The sequence below is a fragment of the Oncorhynchus mykiss genome, chromosome 6, assembly GCF_057628025.1.
Source record: "Oncorhynchus mykiss isolate SJ-2025 chromosome 6, ASM5762802v1, whole genome shotgun sequence".
NCBI classification, from domain to species: Eukaryota; Metazoa; Chordata; class Actinopteri; order Salmoniformes; family Salmonidae; genus Oncorhynchus; species Oncorhynchus mykiss.
Window position 1 is genome coordinate 46,850,714 of NC_143027.1, and position 12,960 is coordinate 46,863,673.

General features: G+C 41.0%; 1 protein-coding gene across 6 annotated transcripts in view; it reads left to right on the forward strand.

Annotated features, from left to right (window-relative positions):
• The window catches only part of msh3 (mutS homolog 3 (E. coli)), a 131,409-nt gene that overhangs the window by 79,553 nt on the left and 38,896 nt on the right, over window positions 1-12,960 (forward strand). The gene's annotated exons all lie outside the window — the stretch shown is intronic.

Below are 12,960 nucleotides of genomic sequence, written 5' to 3' on the forward strand. Positions count from 1 at the left end.
TTGATCAAATATACTTGGATGTGTAGTGTCAGCGTTTATTGCTGGAAAGTCATGCCTAAGTTTGCTAATCTTGCCAATTAAAAAAATCATGAAAGTAGTATCAGTGGATTATCAATATCAGTGGATTTTGTCATGACTGAGCTATGATTCAATGAATGAGTTTGTCTTTAGCCCAACATTTCATTTAAGGTGCGCCAAAGCTTTTTACTATCGTTCTTTATCATTTATCTTTGTTTCATAGTGTGGTTTCTTCTTCTTTTTATTCAGTTTAGTCACATAATTTCTCAATTTGCGTTACGCTTGCCAATCGGTTTTACAGCCAGACCTATTTGTCATCTCTTTTGCCTCATCCCTCTCAACCATACAGTTTTTCAATTCCTCATCTATCCACGTGATTTAAGTTTTTACAATCATTTTTTTTAATGGGTGCGTGCTTATTAGTAACTGGGATAAGAAATAAATGTGTCAAGTGTTGCTCGCCATTACACACCATGGACCAACAAATATTCTTCACATCAACAACATAGGAATCACTACAAAACCTCATACACTATATTAGGCCCAGCCTTTGGAACTTTGGTTTTCCTAGATATGGCTATTATATTGTGATCACTACATCCGATGGATTTGTATACTGCTTTCAAACCAATTTCTGAAGTATTAGTAAAGATATGATCAATACATGTTGATGATTTCATTCCTGTGCTGTTTGTCACTACCCTGGTAGGTTGATTGATAACCTGAACCAGGTTGCAGGCACTAGTTACAGTTTGAAGCTCTCTCTTGAGTGGGCAGCCTGATGAAAGCCAGTCAATATTTAAATCACCCAGAAAGTATACCTCCACTGGGCCGTGCTCTCTGGATCAGAGCTTCTCAGGTGAGTTCTGTGACTTTGGCCTCGCAATCTTCTTCGAGGCCGTGATCATTCCGGTGATTTTGATAGGGAGTTTGACGGTGAGGCATGTATCTGTACCTGGGGCAAAGACTTTCTGTTTTCCTGGGGCAAAAGTTTAGGATATCACCAGCTTCCCGTGGCTGTGAGTCAGTCACTACTTGATAGTCTCTACTTGACAGTCTCTACTTGACACCAACAAACGCCCAATAATATCTGGCCCTCTGCCCTCCCTAAATCGTGGCATTCAACGGTTCAGCAGACTTTTAGCCCTCCGTAACTGGCTACGAGACTATTGCAGCTCTGTGGTTTTAACATTTATTGACAATTCTGATACCTTCTGGAAACAAAGCTTGTATTATAAAGAGGATGGGATCCACTAAAATAATTTGGGTTGCTGGATCCTTTCTCAGCATTATAAGGCTGCGTTGAGACAATGACTTATCAATGACCCAAGTCCAGCTCATTTAATCCCTACCATTGTGTCGCTGAGATGTCATAAGGCAACTGTCACGTCCTGACGTTAAGTTCCTTTTTTATGTCTTTATTTTAGTTGGTCAGGGTGTGAGTTGGGGTGGGCATTCTATGTTGTTTTTTTATGTTTTGTTCTGTTATATTTCTATGTGTTTGGCCTAGTATGGTTCTCAATCAGAGGCAGGTGTCAGTCGTTGTCTTTGATTGGGTGCCATATTTAGTTAGCCTGTTTTCTATTGTGTTTTGTGGGTGGTTGTTTCCTGTGTGAGCGTTTTCACCATACGGGACTGTTTTAGTTGTTTGTTTGTACTTCTGTTATTTTTGTTCAGTGTTCTGATGATTTATTAAATATATCATTATGGACACTTACTACGCTGCACATTGGTCTGATCCTTGCTACTCCTCCTCTGAAGAAGAGGAATTCCGTTACAGCTACAGCAAATGTACATTATCCTTGGGGCATTGGAAGACACAATGTAAATAACCTAATCTAACATGTTAACATATGTAGCTTAAGAAACAAGGTTCATGAAATCAATAATTTGCTAGTAACAGATGACATTCATATTCTGACAATCTCTGAAACTCACTTAATACCTTTGATGATACATAGGTAGCTAGCTATACATGGTTATAACAACTTCTGAAAAGACAGAAATGCCAACGGTGTTGTGGTCTATTCAGAACCACATTCCTTTAAAGCTTAGAGACGATTGAATGTTCAATTCTGTTGAAGTAATATGGCTACAGGTTCATCTGCCTCACCTAAAGCCCATTCTTGTAGGAATCTGCTATAGACCACCATCAGTATCTGGATAATATGTGTGAAATGCTTGATAATGTATGTGATATCAACAGAGAAGTATATTTTCTGGGTGATTTAAAAAATTGACTGGCTATCATCAAGCTGCCCACTCAGGAAATAACTTCAAACTGTGACCAGTGCCTGCAACCTGGATCAGTCAATCTACCAGGGTAGTTACAAACAGCACAGGAAATAAATCCTCAACATGCATTGATCACATCTTTACTAACTCTGCAGATATTTGCTTTAAAGCAGTATCCAAATCCATAGGATATAGTGAACACAATATAATAGCATATGAATGAAAAACAAAGTTCCAAAGGCTGGGCCTAATATAATGTACAATAAGTTTAGTTGTGATTCAAATATTGGTGATATAAAGACTATTTTTTGGTCTGTGGTGTGTAATGAGGAGCAACCAGACACTGCACTCGTCGCATTTATGAAACTACTTATTCCAGTTACTAATAAGCATGCACCCATTAAGAAAATGACTGTAAAAACTGTTATATCCCCTTGGATTGATGAGACATTGAAAAATTGTATGGTTGAGAGGGATGAGGCAAAAGGTATGGCAACTAAGTCTGGCAGCCCAACTAATTGGCAAACGTACTGCAAATTAAGAAATCATGTGACTAAACTAAATAAAAATAAACCACACTATGAAGCAAAAATAAATTCTATAAAGAATGATAATAAAAAGCTTTGGGGCACCTTAAATGACATTTTTGGGGGAAAAGCCAACTCGGCTCCTTTATTTATTGAATCAGATGGCTCATTCATCACAATGCCCACTGATATCCTTTAATTACTTTTTCATTGCACAATTAAGCAAATTTAGGGATGACATGCCAGCAACAAACGCTGGCACAACACATCCAAGTATATCGGACCAAATTATGAAAGACAAGAATTGTACTTTTGAATTCCGTAAAGTCAGTATGGAAGAGGTGAAAAAAGTATTATTGCCTATCAACAATGACAAGCCACCGGGGTCTGACAATCTAGATGGAAAATGACTGAGGATAATAGCAGACAATATTGCCACTCCTATTTGCCACATCTTCAATTTAAGCCTACTAGAGAGCGTGTGCCCTCAGGCCTGGAGGGAAGCTAAGGAATAATAAAGCCCCCTTTACTGACTCAAATAGCTGACCAATCTGCCTGTTACCAACCTTTAGTAAACTTCTGGGGATGTTTCTTTTTACCAGATACATGCTGTTTCACAGTAAACAAATCGACAGAACAGAATTTCAGCATGCTTATAGTGAAGGACACTCAACAAGCACAGCACTTACACAAATGACTGATGATTTACTAAGAGAAATTGATGATAAAATGATTGTGGGGGCTGTCTTGTTAGACTTCATTGCAGCTTTTGACATTATCGATCATAGTCTGCTGCTGGAAAAAGTATGTGTTATGGCTTTACACCCCCTGCTATAATGTAGATAAAGAGTTACTTGTCTAACAGAACACAGAGGGTGTTATTTGATGGAAGCCTCTCAAATATAATCCAGATAGAATAAGGAATTCCCCAGGGTAGCTGTTTAAGCCCCTTGCTTTTTAAAATGTTTATTAACGACCTGCCATTGAGTAAAGCCAGAATGTCTATGTATGTGGATGACTCAACACTATACACGTCAGCTTCTACAGCGACTGGAATGAGTGCAACACTCAACAAAGAGCTGCAGTTAGTTTCAGCGTGGGTGGCAAGGAACAAGTTATCCCTAAATATTTCTAAAACTTAAGGCATTGTATTTGGAACAGAACACTCACTAAACTCTAAACTTAAACTAAATCTTGTAATAAATAATGTGGAAATTGAGCAAGTTGAGATGACTAAACTGCTTGGAGTAACCCTAGATTGTGAACTGTTATGGTCAAAACATATTGATGCATTAGTAGCTAAGATGGGGAGAAGTCTGTCTATAATATAGCAATGCTCTGCCTTCTTAACAACACTATCAACAAGGCAGGTCCTACAGGCCCAAGTTTTGTCACACCTGGACTACTGTTCAGTCATGTGGTCAGGTGCCACAAAAGGGACTTAGGAAAATTGCAATTGGCTCAGAACAGGGCTGCACGGCTGGCCCTTGGATGTACACAGAGAGCTAATATTAATAATATGCATGTCAATCTCTCCTGGCTGAAAGTGGAGAGATTGACTTCATCACAACTTTTATTTATGAGAGGTAGAATGCATCGAGCTGTCTGTCTAAACTACTGGCACAAAGCTAAACTACTGGCACACGGACATGCATGCATACCCCACAAGACATGCCACAAGAGGTCTCTTCACAGTCCCCAAGTCCAGAACAGACAATGGGAGGCACACAATACTACATAGAGCCATGACTACATGGAACTCTATTCCACATCAAGTAACTGACGCAAGCAGTAAAATCTGATTTAAAAAACAGATGAAAAAAACGTCTTATGGAACAGCAGGGACTGTGAAGCAACACAAACATTGGCACAGACGCATGCATACACACACACACACACACACACACCATAACATACGCACTATTACATACACATTTAGTACTGTAGATATGTGGTAGTGGTGGAGTAGGGGCCTGAGGGCACACAGTGTGTTGTGAAATCTGTGAATGTATTGTAATGTTTTTAAAATTGTATAAACTACCTTAATTTTGCTGGACCCCAGGAATAGTAGCTGCTGCTTTGGCATGTGGATCGCTCCTCTGAGCGCCAACTTTGGCTAATTTACAGACTGTCTGTGTGTGTGTGTGTGTGTGTGTGTGTGTGTGTGTGTGTGTGTGAGAAACCTCTGTCCCTCTCTCTCTCTTCGATCTCTGTCAAACCAGGTCAACAAACTTCAGTTGTTGTGGGTGTAAAGAACAATACAGTTTTCGTAGGGTAGAAAAGGCTATCTAAGTACTACAGCTGTAGATCAGAGCTCTGCCAGTCTTTAAAGCACAGCAATGCTTGAAGTATGAGGGTCTCTCTGATGCTTTTTCTCTTCACGCTCTTTTTCTCCCCATTTCTCTCCCCCTTTCTCTCCCCCTCTGTTCTGAAGTACTGCCCTGTAGAAGTAGCTGATCTTCCCTCTAGTACCAACACTCACATGTTTCCACTTTTCTTCTTCTCGTTCTCTCTCCTACACCCCTTTCTCATTCTCTCTTCTCTCTCCTAGACTATAAATTAGAGGCCGACCGATTAATCGGAATGGCCGATTAATTAGGGCCGATTTCAAGTTTTCATAACAATCGGAAATCGGTATTTTTGGACACCGATTTGGCCGTTAAAAATTTGAAGTCAGTTAAGAGCACATTCTTATTTTCAATGACGGCCTAGGAACGGTGGGTTAACTGCCTCGTTCAGGGGCAGAACAACAGATTTTCACCTTGCAAGATTGGATCCCCCGAGCTGACAACATTACAGTTAACTAGTCCAACGCTCTAACCACCTGCCTCTCGTTGCACTCCACAAGGGGACTGCCTGTTACGCGAATGCAGTAAGCCAAGGTAAGTTGCTAGCTAGCATTAAACTTATAAAAAACATATAAAAAACAATCAATCAATCATAATCACTAGTTATAACTACACATGGTTGATGATATTACTAGTTTATCTAGCGTGTCCTGCGTTGCATATTATCTGACTGAACATACAAGCATACAAGTATCTGACTGAGCGGTGGTAGGCAGCAGCAGGATCGTAAGCATTCATTCAAACAGCACTTTCGTGCTTTTGCCAGCAGCTCTTCAACTTCAAGCCTATCAACTCCCGAGATTAGGCTAGTGTAACCGATGTGAAATGGCTAGCTAGTTAGCGCGGTGCGCGCTAATAGCGTTTCAAATGTCACTCGCTCTGAGGCTTGGAGTAGTTGTTCCCCTTGCTCTGCATGGGTAACGCTGCTTCAAGGGTGGCTGTTGTCGTTGTGTTCCTGGTTCGAGCCCAGGGAGGAGCGAGGAGAGGGCCGGAAGCTATACTGTTACACTGGCAATACTAAAGTGCCTATAAGAACATCCAATAGTCAAAGGTTAATGAAATACAAATGGTATAGAGGGAAATAGTCCTATAATTCCTATAATAACTGCAACCTAAAACTTCCTACCTGGGAATATTGAAGACTCATGTTAAAAGGAACCACCAGCTTTCATATGTTCTCATGTTCTGAGCAAGGAACTTAAACGTTAGCTTTCTTACATTGCACATATTGCACTTTTACTTTCTTCTCCAACACTTTGTTTTTGCATTATTTAAACCAAATTTAACATGTTTCATTATTTATTTGAGGCTAAATTGATTTTATTGATGTATTGTATTATGTTAAAATAAGTGTTAATTCAGTATTGTTGTAATTGTCATTATTAAAAATAAATGTAAAAACTCGGCCGATTAATCGGTATCTACTTTTTTGGTCCTCCAATAATCGGTATCAGCGTTGAAAAATCATAATCGGTCGACCTCTACTATAAATAAGATATGCTGTATGGCCATTTAAAATGAAGCGTTTTGGAGAAAGGGAGAAAGATTATGCTTTATCTGGATAATAAACTCATTATGAATATACACTCCTCTGAGATGACAAAGAGAAAAGGTAGATTCCTCCATCCTCTGCCAGTCTCATCCCTCTCTTTATCTCACACGTTGTGTGTGTTATAAAGGACAGAGAGAATGCTATTTTAGTTCGGGAGATGAGATGACATAATCTGTTTCCTCCTCAACAGAGTTCACCAGAGTGTTCCCTTGGTTGGAAAGTGTGTATGTGTCTCGTTGTTTGTGCGTTCATGGCTGATGGTATTTGAGTGCTGATGGACGAGTGCATGTGTGTTGTCCGTGTGTTTCTGATGGTATTTTACCTCTGATGGACATATTGAATCTGAAGGTTATGGAGCACATTTTCTCTTTTCCTCACTGTTGTTATGGAAACCGCAGAGGAAATGAAATGTAGAAAGCTGTTTGAAAAGGACCTTACATCGACCGTACATTCAAACCAGCCATTACTCTTTGTTCTCTGATGTCTCCTATCTCCTCTTCTCTGTTTTCATGTCATATATTATGTCAAAATGGTTTTCATGTCTTGATTCTGCAGTCTGTATTGTAGCATCTCTCTGACGCAGTGCTTTAGATGCAGCCTGCATGGACTTTGAGCTTCAGAAGATCCACACGTAGTCGATCCCTTAGCAGCAGAAACACGATAGGCGAGTCTCTCCAGGATTTTGTGATCAATTAAATAAATCAACAATTTCCCGCATTTTATGCAGATTTGAAAAATCACTGCACTATTACCGGTTGACAAAGTAGCCTAACGGTTAGAGAGGTGAGCCATCAACCCTCAAATATAATACAAAAATGTTGTGAAATGCTGGAGGGACTGATAGACCTCTGTTTCTAAAGACAGTTTAGTAGTAGGGATGATTGATCTTACTCCAGAAGTAACAGACCCCTTCAATCTATGTAGACTTTAAGGGGCTGTTTCTGTGACACAGATTCTGCCTAATCCTGGACTGAATAAGCATTTTCAGGTGAGATTCTACATTGAGCCTGCTTTTAAGACTGGGCTTAATCTGTGTCTGGGAAACCATCCTTCATTGTAGACTCTCTATTGAAAGTGTTTTTTAGCCCACAAATAGGCTCATCATGGTCCATTCACCCAGACCCAGCCCTGAATGTTTCATAGCTGGATTGAAGGGCATGGTTGTTGTGTAAAGGGCAAGTCTTCCAATATTCCACTGGCGTCTATTCTGTTGGAAGTGTGGACAGAGGTGGCATGGAATGGCTTTCGGGTGGGTGGGTGGGTGGCAGAGCATGGCACGGAGGGTCCTTACAACCCATCTGGCTTCGCTTAGACTGAGTTTTCGCTGGCAAACTGCCTCTAGTCTGGAGGCCTAATCAAGAGAATGAATAATGGAGGAAGTGAAACAGAATAAATAAAGGAATGAATGCGTACAGCGAATCAGCAGAAAATCACTCCCTAAACGAGGGGAAACTCCAAGACAGCCATGATGTCCACAGATGCTTATGGTCTGGTGAAACGCAGATAACAGCTCCTTATTTTGTGAGTGAGTGCCAGTCCGTACAGCCACAGAATATTGAAGTATCCAAAATAATAGTTTTATTTAGAAATAAAAGACCACACAGTTTGCTTTGGCATGTTATCTACATGGCATCACTGAGCCAGCTGAATAGCCTCATGGTCTTGTACTCGTCTATCCACTGCAAGGCTACGTTATATATTTGACTGATAAAACTTTCCTGGAGTATGACACACATGCACGCAACGTGCACACCCTAATTGTTTGAGGAGATGCAGAGGTATGCTGGCCACACCCCTCCCCTCTCTCTGGCATGTGCCGTAACCATGGTTTTAAAATGATTATTATTATTTTTATTTAACCTTTATTTATCTAGGCAAGTAATTTAAGAACAAATTCTTATTTACAATGACGGCCTACACCGGCCAAACCCGGGCAACGCTGGGCCATTTGTGCTCCACCCTATGGGACTCCCAATCACAGCTGGTTGTGATACAGCCTGGATTCAGGTTCAGTGACACCTCTAGCACTGAGGTGCAGTGCCTTAGACCGCTGCGCCACCTGGGAGCCCCAAGTTACATCTGTTGTTACAGACGTCAGCAGTTTATCTGATTGGTCAAATGACAATAAGCATGTTGAGAGGTGCGGAAACCATATTGAAAATGAAATTAATGTTGCTTGTATTGGTAAGAGTCGAGTGTTCCTGCAATGCACTAACTGGCTGTAGTCATACTACTGCGACAATTGGGCTGTATTGTTGACTGTATATTTGGATTGTTTGATTTGTATATTGAATATTGAAATGTATATTGAAATGTTTAGAGGTGAACAATCCATTATTAGTCAATGGTTATCAGTGAGGGAGAGACTAATCTAGTTCATGTGAGTTGCGATTTTTTTCTCTCTCCCTGTCTGTCTGTCTGTCTGGTTTCATTAATCTCTTATTCTGTGATCTGACAGCATTCAACAGAATTCTCATCTGCATCCTAATCTTAGGCTCTGCTCACACACACACACACGCATGGACACACACCAGGATTTCCGTTAGTCGCTAATAGCCTGCTTTTGTCTGATTTATTTGTACATTTTATTTTCTAAAAGTCAATAAATTAAATTGCCAATTTGCCGGGAGAATTAGGAAAAAAATCCCATTATGAAATAATGCCTTTTAGCCTATTTAATGATGGAAATACCAGTCGATGGAAATATATTTGACTGGTCATGCTTATAGGTTAATTTGCATAATTTCTGGGAATTAAATTAGCGCGTGTACAAATTAAATTGGCGCGTGTGTATAGTATTTTCATTGCCTATCTTATTACATGCTTACAGCATACAGATACAGAGCCTTTGAGTGGAACATCTGTCAGACAGGGCAAGAGATTGGTGCTTTCAAGACAACTGGAAACTCTGAAATATACGAGGTCAAATCATGACGTCAGTGACCTTCAGGTCGGAAAGTCGGAACTCTAGAAAGTGGCCCAAGTTCCCGAGTTGGAATTCCAAGTTGGATGACTGTTCAAAATGATTTTTCCCAGTCAGAGATATTTTTTCCCCCTGTTGTCTTGAACGCACTCAAGTCGGAGATTTCCGAGTTCCCAGTTGTTTTGAATGCGGCATTAAACGGCAACGGAAGGCAGGCTTCATCAGTGCGTCACACACCACTTTGCAATGAGCTGGAGGCAGTATGCATTTTCAAAACATACTTAATTGTTTGAAACCTGAATATTTTAATATACACTGAACAAATATATAAACGGAACATGTAAAGTGTTTGTCCCATGTTTCATGAGCTGAAATAAAAGATCCCATAAATGTACCATACACACAAAAAGCTTATTTCTCTCAAATGTTGTGCACAAATTTGTTTACATACCTGTTAGTGACCATTTCTCCTTTGCGACGATAATCCATCCATCTGGCAAGTGTGGCATATCAAGAAGCTGATTAAACAGCGTGATCATAACAGGTGCACATTGTGCTGGGGAAAATAAAAGGCAACTCTAAAATGTACAGTTTTGTCACATAACAAAAGGGCACAGGTGTCTCGAGTTTTGAAGGAGCGTGCAATTGGCATGCTGACTGCAGGAAAGTCCACCAGAACTGTTGCCAGAGAATGTCATGTTCATTTCTCTACTATAAGCCGCCTCCTGGTAAAACAACCGCAGACAGCGTGTAACTACGCCAGCCCCGAACCTCCTTCGGGATCGTCTGAGACCAGCCACCCGGACAGCTGATGAAGCTGTGGGTTTGCACAACTGAAGAATTTCTGCACAAACTGTCAGAAACGTCTCAGGGAAGCTCATCGCATGCTCGCTGTCCTCACCAGGGTCTTGACCTGACTGTAGTTAGGCGTTATAACCAACTTCAGTGGGCAAATACTCCCCTTCAATGGCCACTGGCATGCTGGAGAAGTGTGCTCTTCTCGGATTAATCCCGGTTTCAACTGTACCGGGGAGATGGCAGACAGCGTGTATGGCATATTGTGGAAGAGCGGTTTGCTGATGTCAACATTGTGAACAAGTGCCCCATGGTGGGGTTATGGTATGGGCAGGCATAAGCTATGGACACAATTGCATTTAATCAATGTCAATGCACAGAGATACCATGACAAGATCCTTACCTCCTTTTTCAGAATGATAATGCATGGTCCCATGTCACAAGCGTCTGTACAGAATTCCTGAATGCTGAAAACGTCCCAGTTCTCCCATGGCCTGCATACTCACCAGACATGTCACCCATTGAGCGTGTTTGGGATGCTTTGGATCGAGGTGTACTACAGCGTGTTCTAGTTACCGCAACTTCGCACAGCCATTGAAGAGGAGTGAGACAACATTCCACAATTAACAGCCTGATCAACTCTATGCGAAGGAGTGTCTCGTTCCACGAGGCAAATGGTTGTCACACCAGATACTGACTGGTTTTCTTATCCACGCCCCTACCCTTTTTTTTAAGGTATCTCTGACCAACAGATGCATATCTATATTCACAATGATGTGAAATCCATAGATTAGGGCCTAATGGATGTATTTCAATTAACTGATTTCCTTAGATGAACTGTAACAAAGTTGCGTTTATTTTTGTTCAGTGTATATTGTTAGGCATGTCTTACCTGGCTTCAAAGTAGTCTATTAGATCTCTTCAGTTTCAACATTTCTAGCAGATATTTTCACCATATTTTCACCTCTGTCACATAAAAACAGAGTGTTTTCTATCAAAATCCACTAATAATATTCATATCTTATCTTCTGGGGATGAGTAGCAGGCAGTTGAATTTGGGCATGCATTTCATCCGGACTTGAAAATACTGACCCCTGTCACCAAGAAGTTAATATGTATAAATGTGATTTATGTCATTCTGAGCACTGTGGGTGGATGTCCTAATCAGGTTGCGCTCCTGATGCATTTGGAAATGGTGTCGGGTAAATTAAAATCTTTCCAGTCAAATGTCCAGCAAACACATGTTCCTCACAGAAACCCTGACACACACACACACACACAGTAATGTACACCTAACCTTGTGGGGACACAATTCAGTCCAATTCAAAATCCTATTTTCCCTAACTCCTACCTAACCTTTACTCTTACCCTAACCTTAACCCAAAAACCTAACCCTAAACCAAACCCTAGCTCCTAACCCTAAAATGAACCCTAGCTCCTAACCCTAACCCTTGACTTAATTATATCACTAATTCTTACCTTAACCCTAAACCCCCTAGAAATAGCAATTGACCTCGTTGGGACTAACAAAATGTTCCCAGTTGGTCAATTTTTTGTTTGTTTACTATTCTTGTGGGGACTTCCGGTCCACACAAGAATAGTTAAACACGGCCAAACACACACACACACACACACAGCCTCTAAAATTACTTGAAATAGTATGTGGACACTCGTTCAAATTTGTGGATTTGTTTGGAGGATGCCAAGAGAACACTACCTGCCTCAATGCATAGTGCAAACTGTAAAGTTTGGTGCAGGAGGAACAATGGTCTGGGGCTGTTTTTCTTGGATCAGGCTAGGCCCCTTAGTTCCAGTGAAGCAAAATCTTAACGCTACAGCATACAATGACATTTTAGACGATTCTGTGCTTCCAACTTTCTGCCAACAGTTTGGGAAAGGCCCTTTCCTGCACAAAAGCGAGGTGCATACAGAAATGGTTTATCGAGATTGGCATCGAAGAACTTGATTGGCCTGCACAGAGTACTTACTTCAACCCCATCTAACACCTTTGGGATGAATTGGAAAGCCGACTACGAACCAGGCCTAATCGCCCAACATCCGTGCCTGACCTCACTCATGCTTATTTGGCTGAATGGAAGCAAGTCCCTACAGCCATGTTCCAACATCTAGTGGAATTCCTTCCCAAGAAGAGTGGGGGGCTGTTATAGCAGCAAAGGGGAGACCGACTCCATATTAATGCCCATAATTTTGGAATTGGATGTTCGACCAGCAGGTGTCCACGTACTTTTGGTCACGTAATGTACCTGTGTGTGTGTTCCTCTCAATCCCTCTCTTTTTTTGTGCTGTGAGTTGAGTTGAGTCGCAGTCTGTAGGAGGGGGTTCAAGGTTGTGCAAGGAGATTGTGTGTTGTTATTAATGGACGGTAGGCTATGGGTGTCACACAGGTCCAACACGTGTAGGTATTAGTACAAATACAAACTGTTTTGTCTTTTCACTGCTTTGTGGAACACACTCACACAAACACCCTAAAGCTGTGTTCCTCCCCTCTGCCTGTAAAATGTAGAAATAAAATGAGTAGAATGAAGTAGACACATTTCATTC